Raw genomic sequence first — 13,339 nt, forward strand, 5'->3', positions numbered from 1 at the left:
TTCATGTCTTCATCTACAAAATGGGGTAGGTAATATCTATTTCACAGGTGTATTCTGCAGACTAAATGAGATTATAGGAAAACTCTATGGCAAAGCGTAAAGTACCACACAAATGGAAGGGTTCCAGGCTTCTCTGAGGTCTATTTGAGGTCCCCAACTCATAAGGTTGTTCATGGGCCTCTCTGCAGCAGGCCCTCTTGGGCAGAGTCACAGTGGTGGAGCCCTTTCTTCCCTTTCTTGTGATTCAACACTTACCTGGGGCTTACCACACTCTTCTGGCTCCAGCTCTCAGGTGACTCCTAACAGCCATAGCTAATGTATCTGCCCCTCTTCTGTGTCCCCTTCCATCCTAGATACAGTTGCTACAGACATCATTCTAAAAGAGGTCTCCGATCTTCTCATTCCCATACTTAAACTAAAGCTTTCGTTAACTTCCCTTTGCTTACCACATCAAGTCCAACTGTTTTTAGGTAGACAGTCAAGACACTTTTCTAACCTCATCTTCCCCTCACCTCCAGCACCAAAGGTCTAGTCAGACAGTCCATCCCTTGCTCTCTACTAAAACTCTAAGAGACCTGAGTTCAAATTCTCGCAGAGCCACTTATTAGCTTTGTGACCTTGTACACGTTACTTAACCTCTCTGTGCCTCATTTTTTCTCCTCTGTAAAAAGGGATAATAATAATACTTATTTTATAGGATTTCTTTTTAGGGTTACATGAGGTGCCATATATTAAGTTCTTAGTACAGTGCCTGGCATTGTTAAGTGGTCAAGAAATGTTAACTATTTACTATTAATATTGTTGCTACTATTAGAATCTTATAATTTTCTTTCTCTTCTTCTGCTGTTTCTTCATCTGTGGATGCTCTTCATCTTAGCTTCACTGCTTAAAATCCTACTCATTTGCTTTTAATGTAACTTTAGCAACTTATTTTAGCTCCCTCAGCCTTCAACTCTTCATCTACAAAATGGAGAGTCATCTATACTTCACAGGATCGTTCTCCAGGATAAATGAGATGACAGGCGAGTTCTATGGCAAAGTATCAAGTATCTTGCAAACCTTCTGTGTAAGCTTCCCTCGACATTCCCCAGCTATGCATCGCCACTGTGATACTCCTTGAAGACTATAACCTCAGAGGACTTCATACTTCATTTTTGGTATTTGTCATATCACAGTCTCATTATCATTTGCCTTGTTATTTATGTACATGCATAGATTGGAATCTTCTTAAAAGTAAAACCAATATCTTCAGCTGGCACAGTGCGCAAGGCAACAGAGTAAGTTTGCTGAGTTGGACTGAGGCTCAAATTCATAATGCAGCTTTAGCTGATAACGTGGGTTAGTATATTTTATTTGCACATTTCTTTACCCCAGGAAAGGAATCTCCAAAGGTGGAATTTCAGTCTTCACTGAATCGGCTACCTGGGCAGACCGGTGCTGTTCAAAGGGTGGTTCCCAGACTGGCAGCATCAGCATTAACTGGGGGCTTGTTAAAGCCGCAGCGTCTTGGCCTCCACCCCAGACCTACGGAATCAGATTCCCCGGGGGTGGGTTGGAATCTGCGTTCTGACAGACTGCTAAAGTCTCATGCACGCTAACATCTGAGAAGCACCAGTGTAGACAGTTTGAAGGAGAAAATCTTAATTTTCCTCATTTGACATTTTACAGAGGAGTGCCTACTTGTAATAACCTGTTTAATCAAAGGCAATTTATTTGTAGCAAAGTGAACCATGTTCCAAATAAGCAAATTTCTTAAAATCTGACAGAATTTTCTCTAGTTCCCCAAGGTGTGAGGAGCAGTAATTTTTATCAGTTTACTTTATGTGTGGCAAATTTTAACTTAAAAAACAAAAAGAGAAAAAAAAGTGTAAGAGAAAAAAATCCCAGCACCCACTGGTATTTTGTTAATCAAGTTTCTAGAACTGTGACTTGTTTTTGCAGGAATGTGAGGCTGTTAACTGTATCCTCCTTAAAAGGGTTACCCCAAACTGTTAGATGGGAGAAAACACGTTAGCTTCTCTCTTTTTACGGTTTGAAGGCTTTTTCCTTCTATATTGAAAACGAGGATTATATATTGCAAACAGTAATGGTTTGCGGCTGGAACCTGTTATAAATGTCGTCTTCTCGGCCGCGGGAGTAAACACTTCAGAGTTTAGATACTAATTACTGTCACATGAAAAGCAAGGAGACATATTGTGACTTCTTGGGCTGTCAGAAAGTCCTTCTTCTTGCAAATGGCAGCACTTCACAGGGACTTTGACACAGTACAGTTTATAATTTCCATGGGCGATCTGTTATTTTAAAATACCAACAGGAAGAGTAAGAATGTGTCGACACAAAAGCAGCACCATCCAATGCCCTTTGGCCCTCCTTAAACTTGAACCAGAAAGCTCTCTGGCCTTTTAAGGAAGATTATAAGCTGCCAAAATAGAAAAAGGGGTTACGAAAGGATTATGTTCTATAATAAGTTTAGGACAATCCAGAATTTTCCCCAAGCAATTGTAGACTGCAGTGTGATTTGTTTACATGTGTTTGCCCTGACTGGGTAATTTGGGCATAGATTGTTTCTAAGAAAAGATTAGGACAAAGGATGGCTACCTCTGGAAACATTTTTTCCTCAGAGTTTGATCTGTTCCTGAATTCTGGACCGTTTTGGGGTCTCATCCTTTTGTGGATTTCCAATGGAATAAATTATACAAGGCTTTTGTGAGACATTATGACCTAAGGACGTTGGACTTCACTAAGCAGATAGAACTAAGTGGGATTAAATGAATTAACATTTGTAAAGCACATTACATAACACCTGGCACATAGAAAGTGCTATATAAATGTTTAATAAATAAATGAGAAGCTCTACTTTGAACTAAGAAGGGTTTTATTTGTGCTTCTAGGAAGATTTTGGATTAAAAAATGGATGGATCTTGAAAGAATGGATATACTGGGGTTCGGACTATAGAACACCACAGTTCAGTTGGCACCAATGACCTTTTTTTACTCATGACTGCCATACATGCCAAATTTCTACCTGGGCTTCCTTGCAGCAATGCAGAATAGCAGAAAGCACATTGTATTTGTGGTCTCATTCTAGACGGCACTACCACTTATTAGCTTAGACTTTGGGCAAGTTGCTTCACCTCTGCCTGTTCCTCACATTTCTCAGATGTAGAGGCTCATATGAGATGATGTGTGTCAAAGAGCTTTGTAAACTTGAAAGCACTGTTCATGTGGATGGTTTTATCCTTGGATATTCACTTTCAGTACAACTGTGAGGGGCAGAGAGTCACTGGGGACGCAGAGCTAAGATTAACATATTTCCCAGAGGGGTTGGAGGGATGTGTAGCAGGAATCTCAGGAAATTCCCTTTGGGTGAAATGGCATGGAGGGAGGGAAGGGAATTCATCAGTTACTACCATTAAAACCTTGTCAGAGGAGTTATCTAAGATACTTCAGTACTGTCTTCTTCACTCACGATAAAAGTGGTTAATGGAAAACATCAATTGTAATTGTCACTGCTTCTTACCTACTTGGCCTCCATTCTGTCTTCTTTTCTGACAGAACCCCATAGTTTTTCAGCCATGTGTCCCAGGGGAAGCTGATCTCATCCACATCTTCAGGGATAGGCTGGTTGGTGTAAGATTGTTCCCATTCCCCTTAAATGGACATGTGACCTAATCTGGCCAATGAGATGGAGGAAAGCCTACTGGGAGTCTTCTGGAAAAAGTTTCCTCACTCACAAGAGAGAGCCACAAAAGAGATAGTCTCTCTTCTTCCTTGGAGTTGCTGTGCCTAGAGGGGATGGCTGGAACTGCTGCAGCCATCTTGCTGCTGCCCCAAGGCTGAAGCCAACACAGAGGATGTTGGAACAGAAAGATACGAAGGGGTGGGTGTGGGTGGAGAGCGAGGGACTGGAGCTGAGGACATTGTGAGCTGAAACCATCCCAACTGACACAGAACTTCCCATAAGTTATCTCATCAATCACCACAGCCGTCTTTGAGGTAGGTGGCACTATCCTTGCTGTATGGGATGAGGAAACCAAGAGGTTAAATTGCTCAGGGTCACCCAGCACGTAGGTGGAAGACTTAGAACTCAAACTGAGATCTGTTCAACTTCAAAGGCTGTGCTCAGCTTGTTGTTGTGGCTCTCCTAAACCTTGCCTAGATGAAAAACGGTCAAGCGGCAGTATATTTACTGTGGCCATGACGTTAGCAGAGCCTGAGAGTCGGACAGCCGGAGTTTTTTTCTTTTTTTCTGTTGGTTTTGCTGCCCAACATTTGACCTTTCTGGACCTCCATTTCATCATGTGTAAGACAGTTGAACCAGATGTTTACTGAGGTTCTTTTTGGCTCTAAGATCTTTCGAAATGCTTGGTAAACCACAGGGAGGGATAAGAGAAAATAAATAACATACGTTCAGTATCTTGAGAAAGGGCGCTGGGCAGGATTTCCCCTCTCAGCCTGAGGTTCAGGGTTACAATGCCTCAGTGATGTCGCTGAAGAACAACAGAAGGTTCCATGTACCACTAAACATGACAAGCCAAAACCAGATAAGAGATCTCGCTAAGGCAAGAGGAACAGAGCTAAGAGGCCAGATGAGGGATATTTTCTGTGGGGTCTTCCTCATCAATTCAGGCAGCTTGACTGCCGAGTTCCTGATGAGAGAGTTAGGTTCTGAAGGGAATTTGTGCTGTCTTTCATTTCCTTCTTATTCCCACAGTGCCTAAAACAGGGCAGGGCATGGTGTACCAGGCACTTTTAGATACCTGACTTCTGTTCCCTTCCTATTGCTAGAAAAGTTGTTTTTGTGATATGATCACCAGAGATAGCCATAGTGCTTAGAGAATCTTCAGCCATGAATCATCAGGGAGAGAGCCCTTCGAGGAGACACTGTAGGCCCACATCTGGGGCAAAGAAAGGAGCTGGGACTCTTACAGACAGCGTGTAAGCCCCATCAAGCCCCTTCCCCAACTATACTAGCTTCCTAGGGCTGCCATAACAAAGTGCCGCAAACTGGGTGGCTTAAAACACCAAGTTGTTGTCTCACAGTTTTGGAGGCTAGAAGTCTAAAATCAAAGTGTTGGCAGGGCCACGCTCCCTCTGAAACTTGTAGGGGAGAATCCTTCCTTGCTTCTTCCAGCTTCTGGTGGTTTACCAGCGATCCTTAGCATTCCTTGGCTTGTAGATGCATTACTCCAATCTCTACCTCCACAGTCGCATGATCATCTTTCTCCCTGTGTCTTTTCCTCTCGTTATAAGGACACCAGTCATATTGGACTAAAGGTGCCCCCTACTCCAGTATGACCTCATCTTAACTAATTATACTTGCAATTACCCTATTTCCACATAAGGTCACATTCTGAGGTATTGGGATTTAGGAATTCAACATATCTTTTGGGGGGACTTAAATTGACCCATAACAGCTCCCATTTAGGCAAGTTCGTATCCCCACCTAACCGAGTTCTTGCTATACAAGGCAGCGTGTTTGTCTGTCTGGGCCTGCTTTTCTTCTTCAAAGCCACTTTTCATGTTTCTTGAAAACTGATTCTGCCTGCAAGAAATTTTAGGGGGTGGAGGAGGAGGAGCTGGACATTCTTGGAGCAGCAGGCAAAGGATGCAGTCCCCCAGACCAGCACTTCTCAAATGTTAGTGTGCACACAAATCCCTTGAGGGTCTTATTGCAAAGCCAGTTCTGACGCTGTAGATCTGGAGCGGGGCCTGAGAGTTTGCATTTCGCACAAGCTCCCAGATGATGCTGATGCTGCTGGTCCGCAGAGCAGCAAGGTTCTAGATTCAGACTATTTGGGTAGTTCCATCTATTTATGCAGAACAACTAAAAATTATCATTCTTGAAGGTTTCAAACTTCAACTGTCTATTAGCCAGAAAAAGTCCCAGTAAATTAAGTCAGAGTATCCCAAAATGAGAAAGAGAAATTCAGTGACTTTTTTTCATGTGAGAGTGAAGTCAGAAACATCTGTGTACATTCATCTGGATGGATACAGTGTTTTCTAATTTCTGGACTGTGATGAATAGTGGAGATGTGCACGTCAGAAACCGTGATTCTTAGGAATAGACCAACTTCAAGGTTTAGGGAAACCAAGCAACTTCCCGTCTCAGTGTGTCAGAAAAACTGCACGTGGAGAAGCTTCAGGCCAAGTTTGACAGGGATTGCCCACTTCCTGCTGCAAGAAGTCAAATGGCCAGATTTTCTTGAGTCTCAATCCTGTCGGAGGCTCAGTCCCAGGGTCCACCCAGATGATCTCTGAAGGCCACATCTGTGGCTTTGCTCCTACCCACACCTGTGACCTCCTCATGTGCCACTTCCCTCAGACCCTCAGTGACTCCCAGATACTCCCCCTCCATGTGGTCAGGGCCTCGACCAGCATGTAGAAGGCCCAGGTGGACGAGCCAGGGTGTATCCCTTGGAGGGTCCAGCCTCTGGATGAACTTGTGCAGAACAGGTTCCAGAGAAAAACAATTGTTTTGTGATGTCAGGGCTGGCAATTTGGTTTTCCAAATTCAATAATGACCTGATTATTTCCAGCTTGAAAACACCCATGCACTGTTGGCTCTCTGACAATACTTAGTTGGAAGTTTCTAGGAAGATAGCTTTCTGAGTGTTTGGCATGGCGTGTCTTTTGGGTTAGAATGTTAGTTAGTTTACATGGTCAGCATTGTGACTACAGGATTTGTAAAAACATACCAAGTGTGTCAGACTACAAATCCCTGTAACATCTTCTTATGGCTGGGGGGTGGGGGGCGGGGAACAGAACAGCACAGACAGTTTTGGTTACTTATTGCTGAGTAACAAACTACCCCAGAACTTAGTGGTTTAAAGCAATAGCTATCTTACTTGCTCATGATGTTGTGAGTCAGCAATTTGGAGAGGCACAGTGAGGATGGTTAGTCTCTGCTCCACAAAGGCTGGGGCCTTGGCTGGGTAGCTTGAGCAACCAGGAATTGGCTGAGATGGCTCACTTGGTGTCACATGTCTGGACCCTCAGTTCTTTGCCGTGTGACTTCTCCACATAGCTAGCAGGGCCTTCCCATAGAGGGGACTCAGAATAGTCAGACTTCTTAATTGATAGCTGGCTTCCCTCTAGATAGTGGAACTTGCCAGGCCTCTCAAAGGCTTGGCCCAGAACAAGCATATTGTCATTTCTGCCATGTTCTACTGGTCAAAGCAAGTCACAGGGCACGCCGAGATTCAAGAGGAAGGGAAGTAGACTCCATCTCTTGATGGGAGGAACGGCAAAGAATTTGGGGCCATCTTTAATCTACCAGAGAGAGAGAAGTGGAAAGAAACTTTTTTCTTCATGTTCTATCCAGGTTCTGATCAGATTAACTCAAGCCCAAGCAGTCAACAGAATCCCCTGTCATTACCGGTGTCTTCCTCTCAGTGGCCAATTTTTAACTTTGGGGTAGAGCGTCAGCAAGTGGTCTTTGAACCTTCAGCTACATACAGTCAGTCTTTTTCTTTTTCAAAACTCCCAGTTTGCTTTTCTGCCTTCCAATAGCAAGTCCTTTCTAGATTTTTTAAAAAAATCTTTTATATATATTTTTGTTTTAGAAAAATCATTTAAGTGATAAATACATTTTCACTTGCAAAATTATGACAACACTGTAGCACACACAGTAAAATGTAAAAATGCCTTTTCACTCACCTTTCCAGAAGAACTGCAGTTTAATGTCTCCCTTTATACCTTTTTCTATACATATATATCAAGTATATGTACGTATACTCATAGAGTTTTTTTCCCTTAAATGAGATCCTACACTATGTATTACTCTGCAAGTTTCTTTTTCCATCTAACAATATGTCATGGTGATTGTTCCATATTAATATATCTACCCACCGCTTTCTTTTAAACTGCTGTATGTTATCCCAGTGAATTGATGTGGCATAATTTATGCAATGGCTCCTGATAATGGACCTTTAGTCATTTGTAATTGTTTTTCAATGCCAATAAATGGTAATTGAAATAAGTATTTTTGTATTTATACTTTTTTGTACACGTGCAGATATTCTTCTAAGATAGATGCCTGGAGGTGTCATAGCTGGGTCAGAGAGTATTGGCATTAGCAATTTCAGTAGATCTAGCCAGTTGACCCTCAAAATGTGGAGTATCAAATTACACTCCTCCAATATATTTCTCCACACCCATATTGGCTGTTACTAGCATTTTTAATTCTTCTAGACAGATTGATGGATGAAAATGATATCTTACCATTGCACTTCTTTCCTACAATTATTGGTTATTTATATTTCATTCTCTGAAACATCTTCTGTTAAAATCACTTGCCAAGTAAAAAAGCATGTTCTTTACATCTTTGCTAAATATCTGTAGGAGCTCTTCATATATTAGTCCTTTGTTATTTCCTAAAGTTAAATTCCCAGATGTGGAATTGCTAGGTCAAAGGATTCATCTGTTCCAAAGGCTTTTGACATTTCCTAGTTGAGTTTTAATAAACCTTCTCAAGTCTTCCTTCAGATTGTACTCTTGGAAGGGAATCATCTCATCCCACTGATGAGCTGAGTTTCGTTTTGTGCCGGTATACAAGCTCTCTGTACAAAGGAAATAAAGCTGTGAACTGTACACTAATACATTCTAAGGCTGTGGGTGCTCAGCTGTGCTAAGCCACTTCGCATATAATTAGCAAACTTCTTCCCGAATGTAGCTGAGCTGATAGGTGCTCACTGGCCAGGACAAGAGCTGACAAAGATCTTTCATTCAATGATTGTACGCTTTTTCTTGTTCCTGACGATTTATGAGGGGAATATAGACACTGGTTAGTCACTGAGCCATTTGCTGAGTACCTACTATGAACCAGGCACTGTGTTAGGCACTGCTGCTTATTATCATGATTTGGAATCTCTAAGGATGAGTTACGTTTCTGAATATAGCCGTACAGTTGAGAAGGCCATTTGCAGTTCCAGATTGTGTGTGTGTGTGTGTGACTTGAATTTTATGCTTTATGAGGCTGGGTTACAGAACTGTATCATTTAACTACTAAGTTTAGCTGACTATTTGTTTAGCCTCTGAACCTCAATGTGGCTCTTGTGTTCTCTACTCATATGAGGTACAAAGGCAGTTAAAAGTGTTTCTTTGTTAGACGTAGCCGTAAGTGAAAGAGAAAACATTAGTAAAAGTTGAAAAAGCAGGTAACTTGTGGTGTGTGGACGTGCACAGGAAATAAGCTACTCTTAAAGGAAATATGATTTAGGAGATAGCCAGAAGCTTGCACAAACACTTCTGTCGTTTGAGAAGTTAGAAATTGTCTTCTGCATATAATACATTTTAGGCACATTTTATTAAAAACTGTTCCTACAGAAACAATTGTGATTAAATGATTTGTGTTTCTGTGATCTGAAGCCTTTTTAAAATATAGAACACTGAATGTTGTACCATGAGTGACTGAAGAGTTGTTAGAGGTGGTTTTTGTTGTTGTTGGTTTGTTGGGTAGACTAGTTGAAACCTTTGAAGCAAATGTGGGTACCCTGCACATACATAGCATGGGTGTGTTTGCTGTCGATGCTCATTAATTGGAAGGACACAGCTAGCCCTACTATGATGCAAGCACATGGGATTTGAAGTATGATTTTGAGTCCTGGCTCTCTTCCTAATTGACTGTCACCTTTGGGAAGTCACCTAAATCTCAGAGCCTCATTTTCTTATCTGCAAAATTGTAAGATGTTGGCCACAGAATTTTGTAAAAACCAAACAACCTTTGGATGGAAAGGTACTTTATAAACATAAAAGTGCTTTTCCAATGGAAATTTATTATTTTGCCATACTAATAAAAAGAGGGGAATTGCATTCATTCATTCACCCATCCATTAACAGTTTCTGACTACCTGCCATGATCTAGGCATTGGTCTCAGTGCTGGAATTATTAAATAAACAAAACCTGGTTTCTGTGTTGTAGCAGTTTACAGACCAGTGGAGATGGTAGTCAAGATCATGGCTAATTCAATCAATGCTCTGCTGGAGCTGGCTCATTCTGGCTCACAAGAACCAACTGCTAAATTTTCAGGAATTCTGCAAGTGGGTTGTTAAACACAGCGTCATTAAGAATCAAGTTATAGGAGCTGGCCCTGTGGCCGAGTGGTTAAGTTTGTGTGCTCTGCTGCAGGCGGCTCAGTGTTTCGTTGGTTCGAATCCTGGGCGCGGACATGGCACTGCTCATCAAACCACGCTGAGGCAGCGTCCCACATGCCGCAACTAGAAGGACCCACAACGAAGAATATACAACTATGTACTGGGGGGCTTTGGGGAGAAAACGGAAAAAATAAAATCTTTAAAAAAAAAAAAAGAATCAAGTTATATAGTTGACTCCTGTTATTCATGGATTCTGTATTTGTGAATTTGCTTACTTGCTAAAATTTACTTGTAAGCCCCAAATCAATACTTGGGGCACTTTTGCTGTCATTTACAGACATACGCATGTGCAGAGTTGTGAAAAATTCGAGTTGCCCGATGTGCACGATTCCAGCTGAGGTTGAACAAGGCCTTCTTGTTCCAGCTCTCATTCTGCAAACAAGTGTCCTTTACGTGGTATACTTAGGGCTAAGTTTTTCACATGTTTTTGTGCTTTTTGTGGGTGATTTCACTGCTTAAAATGGCTCCTAGGTGTAGTGCTGAAGTGCTGTCTAGTGTTCCTAAGCACAAAAAGGCTGTGAGGTGCTTTATGAAGAAAATACATGTGTCAGATAAGCTTCATTCAGGCATGAGTTACAGTGCTGGTGGCCGTGAGTTCTATGTTAATGAATCAGCAATAAACGTTAAATAAGATCTTTAAATCAAAACACACATAAAACAAGGTTGTGTATTGATTGGTTGACAAAATATTGTGAGCAGGGGCTTGCAGGAACCTAACCCTGTGTTTCCTCTAGAAGCGATAATTCAGTATTTGTTAATTCAGTGTTTGCATCAACTTTATGGAACATAAATATCACGAATAACGAGCATTGACTACGTACACTTACAATAAAATAAATGATATTACACGAAAGGTAATAAATACTCAAAACTCCTCACTTCCTAATATTTTGCTACATATGACTATTATCTATGTTCTTGAGGTTAATTATGCATACCCTATCTGTATAGTAGAAATTCTATACAATTGAGGGTGCTACTGTGCATTCAAGCTACTGTGCTTTCCGAGGCCCCATGTTCTGTGATATCAAGTTGGTAGTTTGATGTTGGCCATGGTGGGAGTATTTACACCATGGAAACTGGCAAATGCTACAAATCAAGGCTCTTTCTCCCTAGTCTCCAGCCAGTTGTTAAACATTTAGCAGTACACAACTGCCTTCAACTTTCTTTAGGAGCCTGACCTTGGGCTACTGGTGCCAACTTTCAGACACTAGGAGAGAGCCCAATGTTATTGGGAGTTTATCTCCCCCTACCTCCACTCCAGGTCCGTTAGCCAATGATTGACCAGCGCTCTCATGCCTCAAAGTGGGATTTACCTTCCAGAGTTCCCCATGAGATCCACAAGAGCTGAGATCCCCAGATGCCTGAGATCATACCTTTGTTAGGCTTCCTTCCCTTCCCTGCTTCCCTCTCATCCTTACTGATTTCTCTTGGGAGCTCTTCCTTGCTAAATCACTTGCACATAAACCTGAACCTCAGAGGCCCCATCTAAGACAGTACTCCAGTAAATCTGAGAAGAAAGTCACAGCATCAGCAATGGGTGTGTAGGCATCTCAGATTGGCCCTGAAGATCTACTGGTAGATCTTGATTTTCTGGTTCTAACTCCTTCTTAGGAAGGCATTGCTTTCTAATTTTATCCTTCAATTTATCCTTAAACAGGTGTGAATTGAAAGCTCTTCAGGTTTTGCACTTGCAACTTATGTGCTTAATGCATTCACATTTTGATAAAATACAAAGGATTACTGGAGTGTCCTTTACTCATCCCAGCTTGTTGGTGGGTTTGCCTCTGCTGAGCTCAGCTAGTGGCCTTGAACTCTGACATGCAATAATAAATCAAGCTGTCGTCAAGTTCTTCTTAGCCTATTGAGAAACAAAAACCCTGTAAGCAATGAAGCAATAACTTCCTTTGAAATTCTAATTTGTTTTACTGTGATAAAAAAAAATGTGATAAGCAGTCAAGAAGCCCACTGTGCTGTTGTATACAACTGGAATAGGATTTTCTAAATAGTTTATTTTCAAATTATTCTTGCTATAGAGTTAGCAAGTACCCAGTTCAGATGCACGGTCTAGGTAATTGTGCAGTAATTAAATGCTTGCTTGGGAAAACAATTTTAGATCACTGAATTGCTTTATTGCATTTTGAAAGGATGAAAGGGGCATTCAATCAGGTAGAGCTTGTGTGTTTGTCTTCTAAACTAGACTTGTCATAAATTATTCACATGGGCAAAGACTGAATTTGAAAAGGAAGAAACTCGGGGCATAGGGCAATTATTGCTCCAACAGTCGTTGTAGAGTTCAGTTGGCCTCATAAAAGAGGCCTGTCTTGGAGATTCACAGTGAGGTGTTGAGGGTAATGAAGAAGTGTCTCCTTAGCAAATCTGATTTTAAGCTGAGACCATTCCCTGACTTGCTTGCTCTCCTGGATGCTGTCCCAGCTCAAGAAGTGTTGAAGAAAGGGTTTCTATCTTCTTCTGTTTAATTGCATAGTTTAGAGGAAAGTATAAAAATATGATTTCACAAAGTACGACATACGTGAGAGAAATATTAGTATAAACATTGGGCATCACATGTAATCACTGCATACAAGAGAAATGCTTCACTGAGGCTTCTAAACATATTATTTTGCATTTGCCATGGAATTTTTTTTTATTGAGGAATAACTTACCTACAGTAAAATGCAGAAATCTGAAGTGTATGGTTTGATGAAATTTTTATCAAAAATTATTAGCTACCATCCAACTAAAGGTATAGAACAATTCCATCACCCTGGAAAGTTCCCTCATGCTCCTTTCCAAGTAACACCCTCTCCCAGAGGTAACCACTGTTCTGATTTCTACCACTATAGTTTCACCTATTCAAAATTCATATAAATAGATGTACTGTTTTTTTTGTCTGGCTTCTTTTGCTTCCATAATACATTTGAGATCGTTGCAGTGTACATCAACAGTTCATTCCTTTTTATTGCTAGGAAGTACCCAATTGTGTAGATGTACCACAGTTTGTTTATCCAATCTCTTGTTGCTAAAGTTTTCCACAGTTTTTGCTTACTACGAGAAAGGCTGATAAAAACATTCTTATATAGGTATTTTTGTGGACAATGCACAAAACATGGGTGTTTGGGTACTTATTTCTTTTGGATATATACCCAAGAGTAGCACTGCTGGGTCTGTCTGTGAAATTTAC

General features: G+C 41.2%; 1 long non-coding RNA gene across 6 annotated transcripts in view; it reads left to right on the top strand.

Moving 5' to 3' along the window:
* Nucleotides 1-3,712: 3,712 nt before the first annotated feature.
* The window catches only part of LOC123282656 (uncharacterized), a 137,511-nt gene continuing 127,884 nt past the window's right edge, over nucleotides 3,713-13,339 (top strand). For 3 of the 6 annotated variants that reach the window (XR_011499710.1, XR_011499707.1, XR_011499709.1), the window contains exon 1: nucleotides 3,733-3,996. This is a non-coding gene — a long non-coding RNA (uncharacterized lncRNA). Of the gene's footprint in view, nucleotides 3,997-13,339 lie in introns of all 6 variants that reach the window. The other 3 variants (XR_011499712.1, XR_011499708.1, XR_011499706.1) reach the window with 3 other exon arrangements.

This window comes from Equus asinus, chromosome X, assembly GCF_041296235.1.
Source record: "Equus asinus isolate D_3611 breed Donkey chromosome X, EquAss-T2T_v2, whole genome shotgun sequence".
Classification (NCBI taxonomy): Eukaryota; Metazoa; Chordata; class Mammalia; order Perissodactyla; family Equidae; genus Equus; species Equus asinus.